The sequence below is a fragment of the Phocoena phocoena genome, chromosome 6, assembly GCF_963924675.1.
Source record: "Phocoena phocoena chromosome 6, mPhoPho1.1, whole genome shotgun sequence".
Taxonomy (NCBI): domain Eukaryota; kingdom Metazoa; phylum Chordata; class Mammalia; order Artiodactyla; family Phocoenidae; genus Phocoena; species Phocoena phocoena.
This window is the reverse complement of record NC_089224.1, coordinates 102,425,056-102,439,040: the sequence shown is the minus strand read 5'-3', so window position 1 is coordinate 102,439,040 and position 13,985 is coordinate 102,425,056. Positions and strand designations below refer to the sequence as shown.

The window sequence follows — 13,985 nt, the reverse complement described above, 5'->3', positions numbered from 1 at the left end:
GATGTTGGCTCTTCGACCCAAGTGCCCTTCCCCACCCACCAGACTCCTACTCACCCTCTGAGGCCCAGTTCAAATGTAGCCTCTTCTTCTTTGAAGCCTTGCTACACAGCCCGTACACCATGGCTTAGTCCTTCCTCTGTGGCCCCAGAACACAACACGGGGCCTCCATCCCCACTCAGCCACTCACACTTAAATCTTTCTGTCGTGCATAATAGTTAATTGCTTCCAGGCCTGACTCCCTGACTAGACTGTCAGCTCCTTAGGGAGTTTGTATAATCTCTGCATTCCCCACAGTACCAGGTATAGAGTGGGTGCTTTGTTATTGTTTATTGGCTGGACTTGGATCTAGTACAGCCCCACATTTGGAGGATAAGAAAACCGAGGCCCAGATACAGCCCGCAATTTATGGAAGGTCATACAGCCCATGGGGGCAGTGCCAGACTGCCACCCGGGTGTCCTGAGGCCCAGCACTCAGCCCTGGCCAGCTGGCCAGGAGGGCAACTAGCCGTCTGCTCTGGGCAGAGAGCACTGGCCCCAGTACCTTATCCCTGACTCCTATAATAGCCCTGGTTTTCGGAAATCCAGAGAGCTCTGCCTTGCTTCTGAGTCAAGGGTACATGTTTGGATGCCTGGAATTAAGTAAACTCTACTTTCAAAAAGTTTTATAAAGTATAAAACTTCAACATATACTGTATGGGATATTATGTGAGTGCTGCTTGGACCAAGCCAGCGCTCAAAAGCTATGAAAGCAAATCTAATAGGGACTGTCTGGGGGTAGGGCCAGCCAGCATTCTGTCCAGAGGTGGCTGCTACAAAGCCCCCCTGTTGTCCTAATTTGTGATCAACAACTGATGCTTTTCTAATTAGCACGCGGGATGCTAAAAATAGTTGTTTTTTTTTATTGGGGCAACAGGTGCCTTGTTTATTATGATGAATGTTGTATGTGGGTTCACACTGCTGAAATCAAAGTAGTTATGTTATTTATGTATTTCTGCTGTGGGGATGGGATAAAGCAACATTTATTCACTCCCCACTGTTGCGTGAAGATGGTATAGGGTTCCTTACCCCATCCCAGCCAGGAACTCTGGGTTCTATGGGACAATGCGGGACAGAACCCAGTCTCTGGAATCCTGGCATCTGCCCCTGCAGGGGTCCTTAACCTTTATTGTGCTCCTTTATGGACTCCTTTGGCATCTGGGGGAGCCTATAGACTCCTTCTGGGAATGTTTTAAATGTGAAAAATAAAATGAATAGGATTATAGAGAGAATGGCTCAAATTGAACTATAGTTACTAAAATATTGGGTTGGCCAAAAAGTTTTTCCATACCGTCTTACGGAAAACCCATACGAACTTTTTGGCCAACCCAATATTAATATTAGGGATTGAATTTCAGCTCAACCGAACTGAGACGCTTCCTCATCTGTAAAATGGGGATGATTCCGGTACCTACCTCTCAGAGAGCTCAGTGAGAATTGAATAATGAGTGTAAAGTGCCTAGAACCCAGCTCAGCATTCGAGAAGTAGTAGCATGTGCTGCTGCTCCTGCTTTGCTGCTGTTGTTATTATTATTATTATATAAGGTACCGATTCCTGCTCTTCAGGAACTCACAGTCTGGACTGGGATATATGTAATTATATGTAAGTAATTAAAGGTAGAAGTAAAGGTGCAGAAAAGAAGCCTGATAAGGGGCCAAGGGGAGCTCAGAGGGAGTGAAATGGCTTCCGGCTGAAAGAGCACTGGGTGGTGACTAAACTTTTGTGTCAGCCAGACTTGGATGAGTTCTGGCTCTGATCCTCAGCTTGAGCAAGAGATACCATCTTTCTGAGCCTTGGTCACCCTCCCTGTAAAATGGGAATACCAGTAGAATCTACAGGGATGCTGTGAGCGCCTCCTCCTTCCCTCCCGTGATCAGCCAGTTAAAGCACACATCCTTCATTGCCTCGAACCACATCCCCTCCTTGTCTTTCTAGCCACCCTCACTGCCGCCTACCCCGGCCAGGCAGTCCCTAACTGGGGAGGAATCCAGCCAGTTGCCATCCCTACCACTGTCCTTGGGCTGGTGTGGCTGGCTCGGTTACAGCCCCAGCAGGGTTGCAGAGCTGCTTGGCACCCTGTGTCCTCATTCCTGGTCAGTGTCCTCTCCCAGTGCCCAAGGCATCTGCTCCTAACCTGGGTGGCTGTCACGTTGCAAGCCTGCAAGACGTTCTCATGAGTGACCTAGCTTCCTATCTCATAGGAAAGGGAAGCTGCAGAAGATAACACGCTGAACTTCCTTCTCATTCCTTTCAAACGTAGCTGAATCTTCAGCCATCTTTGAAACCTAAGGAGGAAAAAATTTCTACAGGACACTGGAGAGATGCTCTTGCCTCCACTTCATTTTCCTTTGTTTATGCAAGGCTCTCATTGAAGAGGAGGGTAAAGATTTTTATAGGGAAGAGGGCAGATTAATATCTAGAGAATATCGTATTCTGTGTGAGGTGGGCAGTGTATTAGTCAGGATGGAGTATGGTATGCTGCAGTAACAAACAACCCTTGAATCTTAGGGGCCAAACCCATAAAGGTGGTTTGTCTTTTTTTTTTGGCTGTGCCTCCCAGCTTGTGGGATCTTAGTTCCCCAACCAGAGATTGAACCTGGGCCCTCAGCAGTGAGAGCACAGAGTTCTCACCACAGGACCGCCAGGGAATTCCCTAAAGGTTTATTATTTCTTACTCTAGTTAATATGGGCATCTTGGGTCAGCTTGGGGCTGTGTTCCTCATTCAAGGAATCAGGCTGATGGAGCAGTTACCTCCTTGAATGTACTTCATGGCACTGAGAAAGAGAGCCCTAGAGGGTCTTCCCCTGGCAATTAAATGCTTGGGCCATCTCACATCTTATTGATCGGACTAGTCACATGGCCCTACTCAACCACAAGGGGACCAGGAAATGAAAGCCTACCATGAAGGTGGAGAGCGGGGACTGTTTAGTAGAACAGCATTAACGAATACCCCAGGTGGGCCACTCCTTTTTTGTGTGCTAGGTCAACTCTGCAAGCTGAGATAACCAGGCACGTAGCACAGACAGAGTGGGCTGTAGGCCCTCCTTTGTGAGTGCTAGGAAACCACACCCAGAGAGAAAAAACCCTAAAGGCACTTCTCAGCCCCAAGCACTAAGCAGAACAGAAAGGCGCATGCAGCTGCCAGCCTCTCGGGGGAATGAAAAGCAGAAGCTCGGTGAAGAAGGCAGCAGCCCTGACGAGGGCGGGTGATACCTGCTGGGAGCTCCAGGTGCTAAACGCACAGGGAAGGCAGAGGCAATGGTGTTGAACTGGGGTTCGCAAGCCACATTCTTCGTCACAGACCCATGTGACGTTTTGTAAGCGTGGCACATATTTAGGCGTTCTCCCTCCATTTCTGAGCTATTTGATGTTTATGAGAGGGATGTTCTTTCTGAATCGGATGCCTCACTTGTCTCCAGCCCACACACGATGCTCACCTTTTCCCAGTTGCATTTCTGTGTCCCATCGTGGCATCCAAAATCATTCAAGGGCAGTGAGGGTAGAAGGGGGAGGGAAGGACAGAGACACGGCCCTCCCTGGCAGAGGCTTTTGGGGTTTTCTTGGGCATGAATAAGGAAACTCTGGGAGAAGACTTCCGACTGCAGCCCTCAGCCCCTTCCCTGAGTTCTTGCTTTCTTATGCTGTAGTTAAGAGGCTTCTCGTCCTCGTCCTGGAGAGATGCCAGACACCTGGGTACTAGCCCCAGCCTCCTCACTTCATTGCTGAGTGGCCCTGGATAAGTTATTTCCCTGCCTTGGTGCCTCGGTTTTCTCATCTTTAAAATGAGGCTGCTCAGAAGACGGAGGCCAGGCCTGAAAGGAGAGTGACCCTGGGTGGCGGGGGTGTTCCTGTAGCCACATGGGCGAAGAGGCAGGTGAGATTGCTCTCTGAGTCCGCCAGAAGTCCGTGGAGCCTGGAGTAAGGGGGTGACTCATTGCTGTCCCAGGACACTCACCTCGGTTGCAGGATGTATGTGGTGGCATGAGAGTTGGATTCTGGGCTCCACTTCCCACTACACTGAGCTCCGTGAGAGGGAGGCCGTATTGGCTAATCCTTGTCGACCTGGCAGCCTGGACAGTGCCTAGCACTTGGTAGGTGCCAATGTTGACATTAAATAGATATTTGCTTAATGAATGAATGAACAAACGAACACATCATTCCCTTCAACTCTGAATCAGTGATTTGCAGACTTCCTTTGGGACGGGAGGAGGTTGAAGAAATTCTGGTCTCTACCGAAACCCAGCTTCCCACCTTGGGCAAGTCACCAGACTCCCTCTGTATGCAGGGACCCATCCTGCCTCACGGGCTGTGTCAGAGGCTCCAGCAAGCAGGAGGCCTCCTGAACGCCCCGTGCAAAGGAAGAGCTGGTTGTTTTTAGGACGTGAGGACAAGTCGTCGTTTGACACAGAGCAGGTGGTGCTGGAGCCTGTGAGGTGCAGAGTTCTGGAATAATCATCACTAGGAATTGAGTAGCTACCATCTATTGATGTGCACTACCTCATTTAAGATGGTCTAAGAGAGACATTGCTATTCTCATGTTACAGAGGAGAGAAATCAAGTCCCAGGAGGTCAAGTGACTCACCCAAGGCCACACACTTAGTCAATGCCCAGGCCGGGCTCACTCAAGTGCAGGCTCTAACCTCTATGCTGTACGGCCTCCTGCTGCTATGATGAGGTAGGGACAGTGCTTGTCTCTTAGGAACCAGTGATAATAATACAAGTTGCCTTTTCCTAAGTGCCTGTGAGGTACCAGGGACTTTACAGATGTTATCGTTCATCCTTTCAACAACTCAAGGAGTAAGGAATTATTATCCCTGTTTTACAGATGAGTAAACCAAGGCTCAGAATGTGAAGTGACATTTCCAGGGCCACACAGCAAGAAAGTAGGGAGCGGGGCTGGAATTTGAACTCAGGACTGGCTCATCCCAAGAACGGGCAGAGAAAAAGTTATCGCCATTAAGAGGTTGTTTTTTGGTTTTGTAGCTGTTGTTGTTGTTTTTTTAGCTTCCCTCTTTAGGTTCCTAGAACGTCATCATTAGAGATTATTTCTTGGAAGGCCTTTCACGCTCAACTTATTACAAGAAAAAAATCTAGTGGTGGGGAAAAAAAAGAAGCCCGAGACAGAAACAACCTCAGGATTTTTCAGTAAATTCTTAGACTCTTAATACCTCCTAGCCTACACAGGGGAAGCAGGGTGAGCTGAGATGATCTCAGCCGCAGGCGCTAAGGGGGACAAGGTGGGGGTGGGGGCGGAGATGCGTCTGGAGGGACTGGGCTTGTACCACCTCTTGTACCACAAGGGGCCTCAGAAAAGAGTCTGGCTGATGAAGCCGGTACCCTGAGGCACCGGTTGGTAGTAAACACAAGCTCTGCATCCTAGAGGGTCTGAGGGGACTTCGTTGAGCCCTCTTTATTTTATTGAACAGTTTTTACATAGAGTGACCCTATGATTTATCCCCCAGACCTACACACCTCTGAGAGTGAAAGGGGGCACTAAAACATTGACCTGAAAACTGATCCACGACAAGCATAAATCAGAAGTGTCCTACGGAAAGCACCTTGATTTTACAGGCTCTGAGAAACTACCCACACCAGGAAGGGTTGCTGTGAAAAGGCAAAGCCCAGATGTCAAAAACAGGAGGATGGTAAAACAGAACAGAAGAACAAGACGAGGGGTAGAGAGGAGCAGTGACTTCCACCAGGGGACACCTATGCAGCCCTGGCTCTGTGCCAGCACCAGCCTGGTTAACACAAAATGGCAGTAGCTGAGGTCCACAGAGAGCACTTGGCATTTGTGGGCACACGTGTCTCTCTCACCAGACTTGGGCTTGACAAGTGCAGGCAGTGGATGTGATTCATTCTGTGCGCACCCCAGTCCCAGCAGTCCCAGGACTGAGTAAATGTCCTCCAAGTGTTTACTGAGGGAATAAATGCGTGTGGGCACGGCTTTCCTGAAGTGTGCCAGGGAAGGTGATGTTTTGCTTGGAGAGGAAAGAGTCAGGGGCCCTATCTCTGAGGAGCTGTTGGTTCTGCTATCTGCTGGTCTGTGTTACTCAACCTCTGAGCCTCAGATTCCCTGTCTGGTGAATGGAGGGCTCATTAGTGATTGTAGAAAGGATTAAATGAGATGGTGTATGTAAATGAAAGGCAGTCCTTATTATTAATAATAACATTCTGGGATGCAGAGCTCAGTTCCACACTGAAAAGATGTGTCTTACAATCAGAAAAGTCCAGAGATGAACCAGACTACTCGGGTGGGTGGTGAGTTCCCCCTCACTGGAAGGCTTCAGGCAGAGGCTGTCCGGCATGGATGCTGTAAATGGTGTGGCCACCTTTAGGAGGGAGGCTGGGCTAGCAGGACACCGGGAGAGGAGAGCTGACATTGCCACTGGCGTAAAGGCCTGAGGGACTTGAACTCTGGATGAGAGTGACTTGTTTATGTCACTGTTCATGTCCCCTGGAAACTGTGCTGTCGGCCAGCCAGGGGAGCAAACGGAGTCAACAGGCTGCGACTGGGAGCTGGCCCCTTGAGAGGGGGGGGATCTCCTTCTAGGAGGGAGAACAGGAAACAGGCAGAGGTCCCTGAAAACTTTCACTTCTTCCCACATGAAACGGCCCCTTGCTGGTTCCAGGGCCTCCCATCTTGGCTGAGGGGGAAGGAGTCTTCTTTAGACCGTGACTGCTCAGCTGTTCTGATGGGAACCAGGTAGAGCTTTGGATTCAGCATGGCTGTTGGCTCGGGCCACCGGCTCCCTCCCCAGAGTGCCCTCCCTCCACCCAAAGGCTGTGATCTCCCCTCTGACTCTGGTTTCTGGAGCCTCATCACATGCTCTGAACGCACCAACTGCTCCTCTGGGGGGGTTATTCGCTGAGAGCGTGTGGCTGGGCATGAGGGGTGCCGTGAGCCCCCAGAGCTGGCATGCGATGCAGAGTCCGAGACACCAGCCCCACCTTTTCATCTGATTGGGGAGGGGGGTGGGGAACAGCGAGGCACACGCAGGGAGTAGCTCAGAGTTGGAGGCCCAGCGGGGGACAGGACCTCTGTCTGTCGCCACCCCTCGTTTGCCTGGCAATCCCACTCCTTGGGACTCTCAGGCAGCAGCACCCTTGCCCCCGGAACACGACCCTCCCTCCACAGCCTTCCCTCTTCCGGGGGCAAGTGAGGCCAGAGGCAGCCGGAGGAGGAGTGTCTGAGAATTCAGAGGCGGCTAATCCCAGCATTCTTTTTTTTTTTTTTTTTGCGGTACGCGGGCCTCTCACTGTTGTGGCCTCTCCCGTTGTGGAGCACAGGCTCCGGACGCGCAGGCTCAGCAGCCATGGCTCACGGGCCCAGCCGCTCCGCGGCATGTGGGATCTTCCCGGACCGGGGCACGAACCCGTGTCCCCTGCATCGGCAGGCGGACTCTCCACCACTGCGCCACCAGGGAAGTCCCCTGTCTCCTCACTTTTTGCACAAGGGGAAGCACCTTCTGCCTGTCTTGGTGGCATCCCCACCTCCATCCTCCCTGAAGGGATGCTCTTCAGCACCTGTCCTTTCCCTCCTCTGATCCTTCAGACCCTCCTCTCCTCTCCATGGCTCTGTCTCATCAGGGGTTTCCCATCGTCAGCAGTGTACTCAGGAGTATTTCCCTTTTTCTCCATGGCTTCTCTAACTCGACCCTCTCTCCAACCCTTCCCAAGGCAAGTTGCTGGCAAGAGGTCCTTGCACTCACTGACGTCACTTCCTCGCCTGAGGTTCTTTCCTCGACGCACTGCAATCTGGTACCCGGCTCCAAGCTTCCATGGGGTTTTGATGCCAGCTGCCCCCGGGGGCCCCCTCTTCTTTCACATCTTTCCCCTCCTAGGGTGATCTTATCCACTCACATCTCTATGTTGCCCAGAGCTGAATATTGGCTGACCTGCAGCATCTCTACTGGGCATCCCACACAGCCTGTCTCAGGGAGGCATTTCTCTTCTTCCTATAATCCTGATCAAATAGAGATGCTCTAAGGATTCCATCCACTTTCCTCTCTCTCAAGACCACCTCCACGTCCCCACCTGCCTCCAACCTTTTGCTTTCAGCTCTGTAATTGTATGCAGGTGGTTCTGCGAGTGTTTACAGGCTCCCAACCAATAGCTATTTGGATAACTGTCTCTAGTGGGTAGAATTGTGTCTACAAAAAAGATGTGTTCAAGTCCTAACTCCCAGTGCCTATGAATATGAGTTTCTTTTGGAAATAGATTCTTTGCAGATGACTCAAGCTAAGATGAGGTCACACTGGATTTGGGTGGGCTCCAATCCAGTGACTGGTGTCCTTCTAAGAAGAGGGAAACTTCGACACGGACACACACACGGAGAACACTGTGTGGTGCTGTAGAGCGTGGGGTTATGCTGTCACGAGGAACACGCCAAGGGTTGCTGGCAACCACCAGAAGCTAGGAGAGAGGCATGTTGGGTTCTCTCTCATGACCTTCAGAGGGAACCAGCTCTGCCAACACCTTGACTTTGGACTTCTGGCCTCCAGAATTGTGAGAGAATAAACTTCTGTTGTGTTAAGCCACCCAGTTTGTGGTACTTTCTTACGGAAGCCCTAGCAAGCCAATATACCATCCATCTGTCCATCCATCCACCGATCCTCAGGACCGCCTCTGTACTGGCCCCTGTATGAGGACCACCAGGGACCTTGAGTTAAAGCAGAGCTCCCTGCTGCCCTTGAGAGTTTGCACGTGGAGGGCGAGGTGGACACTTGCACAGCAACCTGTGCTCCAAGTAGGCTGTGCAAGGGCAGTGGGAATTTGGGGGAGAGAATCAGCTCCAGCCGGGAAGCAGATCTCAGAGGAGGTGACGTTGAGCTCTGAAGGCTGCAGATTCAGCCAGGTTTGCAGAGCAAGTGAGAACAGGCTCTTCACAGCCACCGAGCCCACGTGGGTCCCCTCCAAAGAGCCATAGGGATCCTGGGAAAGTGCTGCTTCAGCTTTGGTTAGCGCCCACATGGGGTGTAAGGCCCAGATGGGGAAAAGGATGTGCCTGGAGCCACATGGCCTGTGGAAGCAGGTCATTGGATTTAGAAAGCACTTTCTCGGGCTTTCTTTTATCTGGTTGTATTATTGGTCTTGACTTCAATTTTTAAAACATTTTCTTCACTGCAATCCATCCTCTTCCACAGGCTCTTTGGAAAGAAATGCTTCTGGGCCTGGGCTGGGCTGAGCTGAGTGGGGCAGGCCTGCCTATCCTTATCTTCACGGTTGTGTGAGTCCTCACCCCGGCCTTGCAGTGAGCCAGGTTGGGAGAAAGTTCTCTGTGGCTCTGCCAGACTCGGAGTCCCCTTTCTCAAAAAGCTGGTTTCCCCTCTCTCTGCTTGGCTGAGTTTCTCTGTTTTGCGGCCAGAATTGTGCCCCATTTCCTCTTTTCTTTCACCGGTGTGTTTGGGGCCTCCTTTGGGAGGGTTCAGAAGGGCTCCTGAGTGGCCTGGAGGTTCTGTGGCATCCTGGCCCCTGCCTCCAAAAGCCAAAGCTGGTTCGTTCATAAGATGACCCCACAGGACCTCCTGGGGGGGACCGGGCCTGAGCAGAAGAGGATTTATAAATCCTGAAGGGGGGTGCTGCTTGCCAGCCTGTCTTTAGTGAGAAGGAAGAGAGGGGTGAAGGCCTGTGCAGACAGACATGCCAGGTCGCTGGGAGGCAGGAGAAGCCCACCTGAAAAGGTCCAGTCACATCACCTCCTCCATGAAGGCTTCTGAGATTCCCCCGGTCAGATTTCTATAAGAGCCCGATTCACAGGTGTACCCCCAGATTCAGGCTCAGGCAGGGCAGAGTGGAATTGGGAGGGACCGTGCACTCCACAGATGAGAAAACAGAGGCACAGAGAAGGAAACTGGACATGGCTGCATCACACAGGCTGGTGATAATGGAGCAGGGGTTCAAATAGTACTTTAGTTTCTGGTACAAAATGATTTCCCTTAAAAAAGGAGTCATCTGTGGCCAATATATCACATTCCATAATCAGAGAAGTGCTGTTTAGGTGCAGTTATTTTTCTCTTATTATTATTATTCTTTTTTTTTTGGCCGCACCGGGCAGCTTGCGGGATCTTAGTTCCCCGACCAGGGATCGAACATGGGCCCCCTGTAGTGGAAGCGCAGAGTTCTAACCACTGGACCACCGGGAATTCCCACTTTTTTTTTCTCTCTTTTGAAAATCTGATTTCGCTCTGATTTGGGCAGAAGTTCCCCAGTTTACCACAGACCCCATCACTCCCTATTGCATTATACCTGGTCAGAGTCACACAATTCTGCTGCCCACCTGGCTCCTGGCTTTCACTCAGCATTCATTCAACATATATCTACTGAGCATCTAACAGGTGCCAGGTACTGTTCCAGGTACTGGGAAAACCCGGAAGTGACCAAGACGGAAGACAAGCACCCCCCGCCCCCCAATAGCTCTTGGGTTCCAGTGGCATCTGGTTCACAGCCTCTGCCTTCTTCTACATCCGTTAGCATCCCCAGTTTGGTCTGGCTTCACCACCATCGGGGGTATAAGAGGTTAAGGTGGGATAGGATCATGGAAAAACCCTAAACTTGTCTTCCATTCCAGGGTTAATGACTCAGACCATATACTTCTGTAAGGTTCTTACTTTATCCTCAGTTCCCTTCCTTATAACTTGGGACTGTACTCTTCACCCTAGTTACCCTCCTAGGGTTGTGTAAAAGTATACGGGTCGTTGTAGACAGCAGTGGGCTCTAAACAGGGCACGATTGTGACCTTGAGGGACACTGAGCTTCTCACCTGTTCAGGAAGTAGTTCTGCTCTGGGGCAGGGCACTGGCCTACTGGCTTCAAGCCTCTCTCCATTCAGGGAAGGGTGAGAATTTCTAGGAGAGTCGAGGGCACCCCCTGGCACCCACCACCCGATTGTGATAAGAACAACCAGGTGCCTCTTTTTCACCTCCATCTGGGGCCACCAGCCTGAGGAAGCGGTGAGAGGAACCAAGGGAGGGTAGAGGGGGAGGGGAGACTCCTCGGTTGGGGAAATCCAGCCACCTGTATTGGGGGCTCAAGCCCAGGCTGTCCTCAGAACCCAGTCCTTGCCCCTCGGTGGGAGCTCCTCGTACCTTCCAAGCTGTCAACAAAGCCAGCATCTTCCTTCTCTAGAAAGAGTCTGACCTACAGCATGAAGAACTAAGGTTAGCCCCAGGGAGGGACTTCCTGGTACAAGGGGTGTGGCTGAGGCTCAGGATGGAAGCTTATGGAAGCAGGGGGAGCGCTCCAGCATGGGTTTGGTGGAGTCTGTCCTGGAGTTAGGTGGCATGGAGGCACATCTCAAGAAGGTTTGCTGTGTGTTGCTTGGAAAGAGTCATCATGATTTCATGTTTCCAGCTCTTCTCAAGGAAATAGACTTAGAGGTGCAAACTCTCCTGGGTGCAGTTATTTACTACATGGGCTTTCACCAAGATCATTTCAGCTCTGATGCTCACAGGTGTGTGGCAGTACTTAATGGTAATGGAAACATTGGCCGGAACCTCTCCTTCCCCACGTTTCCCCAACCTGGAGGAAAACATGATCAAAATTTTTATTTCATACACCAATGTAAAATCAAGGGAACGGCAACCTTGGATTAATTGAACATTAGAGATTATCAGTGATTGAGAACCTCAAGCACTTTTCAAGGAGTATCTCCTTAATTCTTGCAATAATGGGTAATATGTATCTCTATACCCCTACCATGTGCCAGCTACCATACAAGTACTATTATCCCCATTTTATAGCTGTAGAAACAGAGACACAGAGAAGTTAAGTAAGTTGCCCAGGATTGCACAGCATACGGGGCAGAGCCAGGACTCAAATCCAGGCAGCCTGGGCCCAGAGTCCAAATTCAGGACCACCATATGCTCGAAGCTCCTGGCCCACCCTGAGAGGTGGGGATTAAGATTATCCCCAACACAGGGAAGGGGAGACCAACCAAATCGCTCCAGCACTCACGAGCATCAGCAAGAATGTCTCTTATAGGGCTTCCCTGGTGGCGCAGTGGTTGGGAGTCCACCTGCCGATGCAGGGGACGCGGGTTCGTGCCCCGGTCCGGGAAGATCCCACATGCCGCGGAGCGACGGGGCCCGTGAGCCGTGGCCGCTGAGCCTGCGCACGGGAGAGGCCACAACAGTGAGAGGCCCGCGTACCACACACACACACACACACACACACACACACACACACAAAGAGAATGTCTTTTATAACTGCCCTGAACACATTCAGGATTCAACAAACAGTGACAGCCTGAAACTTTCGTGTCTGTAGCATTCTTTGCCGAGAACACTTAATCCTCACACTTCCACAGAGGTGAGCAGGGTGGGGGTCTGATCCTTCGTGATTCCCAGCCGGAAGGGGTCTGGGATGTGAAGCCAGGGCATCTCCACACCTTGGCTGTAGCTCCCTTGGCTGCAGCTCTGAGGCTGTGTGATCCTCTAAGTCGGCGTGTGGCAGACAGACAGGCCCTGAATGCTGGCTGTCGTCTGACAGGCCCGTGGACTGTTAGGGCTGGAAGGGACCTTGGTGACCATGGAGTGATGAGATTAGTCAGCCCGGCCCGGGATGCCAGCCTCTGGCCTCCTTTGATCAGAGCAACATGGCCTGAGGCTCCCTTGCTCCAGTTCCCCGCCTCTCAATGAAAAACCCGACCACAAGTATGTGCTCCCTTGTTTTGAGAGTCTGCTTCAGGGAAGGAGGAATTTCATGTTGGATCCTCTGGAAGTTGAATTTTCTGCCTTCCAGGTTTGCATGCTCTGTCGAGCTGTGGTTAACCAACCTGGAGCTTCTGATTCCACTAACCTGTAGAGTGTCCCCCGGGGGCAGCTCAGGAGGAAGGGCGGCATGAGACCCACCAGCTGGCGACCTCGAGCAAAGTCGCAGAGGCTCTCAGAGCCTCCCTCCCTTCCCTGACCCCTGGGTGGGTGAGCCTGAGGACTCACTGAGATAAAGGCGAGAGGCTGCTTTGTAAACTATAAAACGGAAGACCCATGTGATCACTGCTTGCTTGTAGAAAGGACCAGTTTATCTTAGCGCAGCTCCTTAGCCTCCAAATGCTGTCATCTTTCCCTTCCCTGTTGACCACAGTACAGATGCCTGGATCATTTAATGCAACAGATCTTCCCTGAGCCCATAGTGAGGTGCTCCGTGGTGCTCGGTATTGGGAGGTCCACCCCAAGAGAAGGAAAAAAGCAAGGTCTATCCGTGACCCTGTGTCCTGAGAACCAGAGTCAGGGAAAGACAGAATGCCCCAGAGAATGCAGTTTCCAGCAGGAGGGTTTCTGTTCACTTTTGCTCTTAACATACACACAGAGAAGGGACATTTGTGATGAATTTTCACAAAGTAGACACACCTGTGTAACCACTACCTGGCTCAAGAAACAACATGGAACTCCCAGGGGCCCCTTCCCAGTCTCTACCACCCCCCTCTCTGACTTCTAGCACCACAGGTTGGTTTTGCCTATTTCTGAACGCTCAATGAATGGAGTCACCCAGGCCTTCTTTGGCTCAGTGAGAAAGAAGTGTGTGTGAGATGCATCCTGCTGATGTCAGTGGCTGTAGCTGGTTACTTCTCGCTGATGTACGTGGACTCCCACGCTCGATCACACCCGACCTGTCTGACGGTGCGCCTTGGGGTCGTTGCCAGTTTTTGGTGCACTGTGAATGTTCCAGTCCGTGTCTCTGGGTGAGCTTATGTGTACTTTCTTTGAGGTATAGACCTGGGTGGAATAACTGGGTTGTAAGGTGCGGCTGGGTTAGCTGTAGTAGATGCCGGCAGGAAGGATTTAAGTCAGTAGTTAAGCAGTACTTCCAGACCCTGAAGACTGTGGTCGATGAGCTCATGCCCCCAGAGGAGGGGGCCGTGAAAGCTCTGGAGACCAAGAGGAAGAGGCTGGATTAGGCATCCCTTGGAGGCTGGGGGGCAGTCCTTGGCCCCTTTCCATCTGGTTT

General features: G+C 51.5%; 1 protein-coding gene across 4 annotated transcripts in view; it reads left to right on the top strand.

The window, feature by feature from the left end:
* The window catches only part of GGTA1 (glycoprotein alpha-galactosyltransferase 1 (inactive)), a 64,581-nt gene that overhangs the window by 19,528 nt on the left and 31,068 nt on the right, over positions 1-13,985 (top strand). The window lies entirely within an intron of this gene.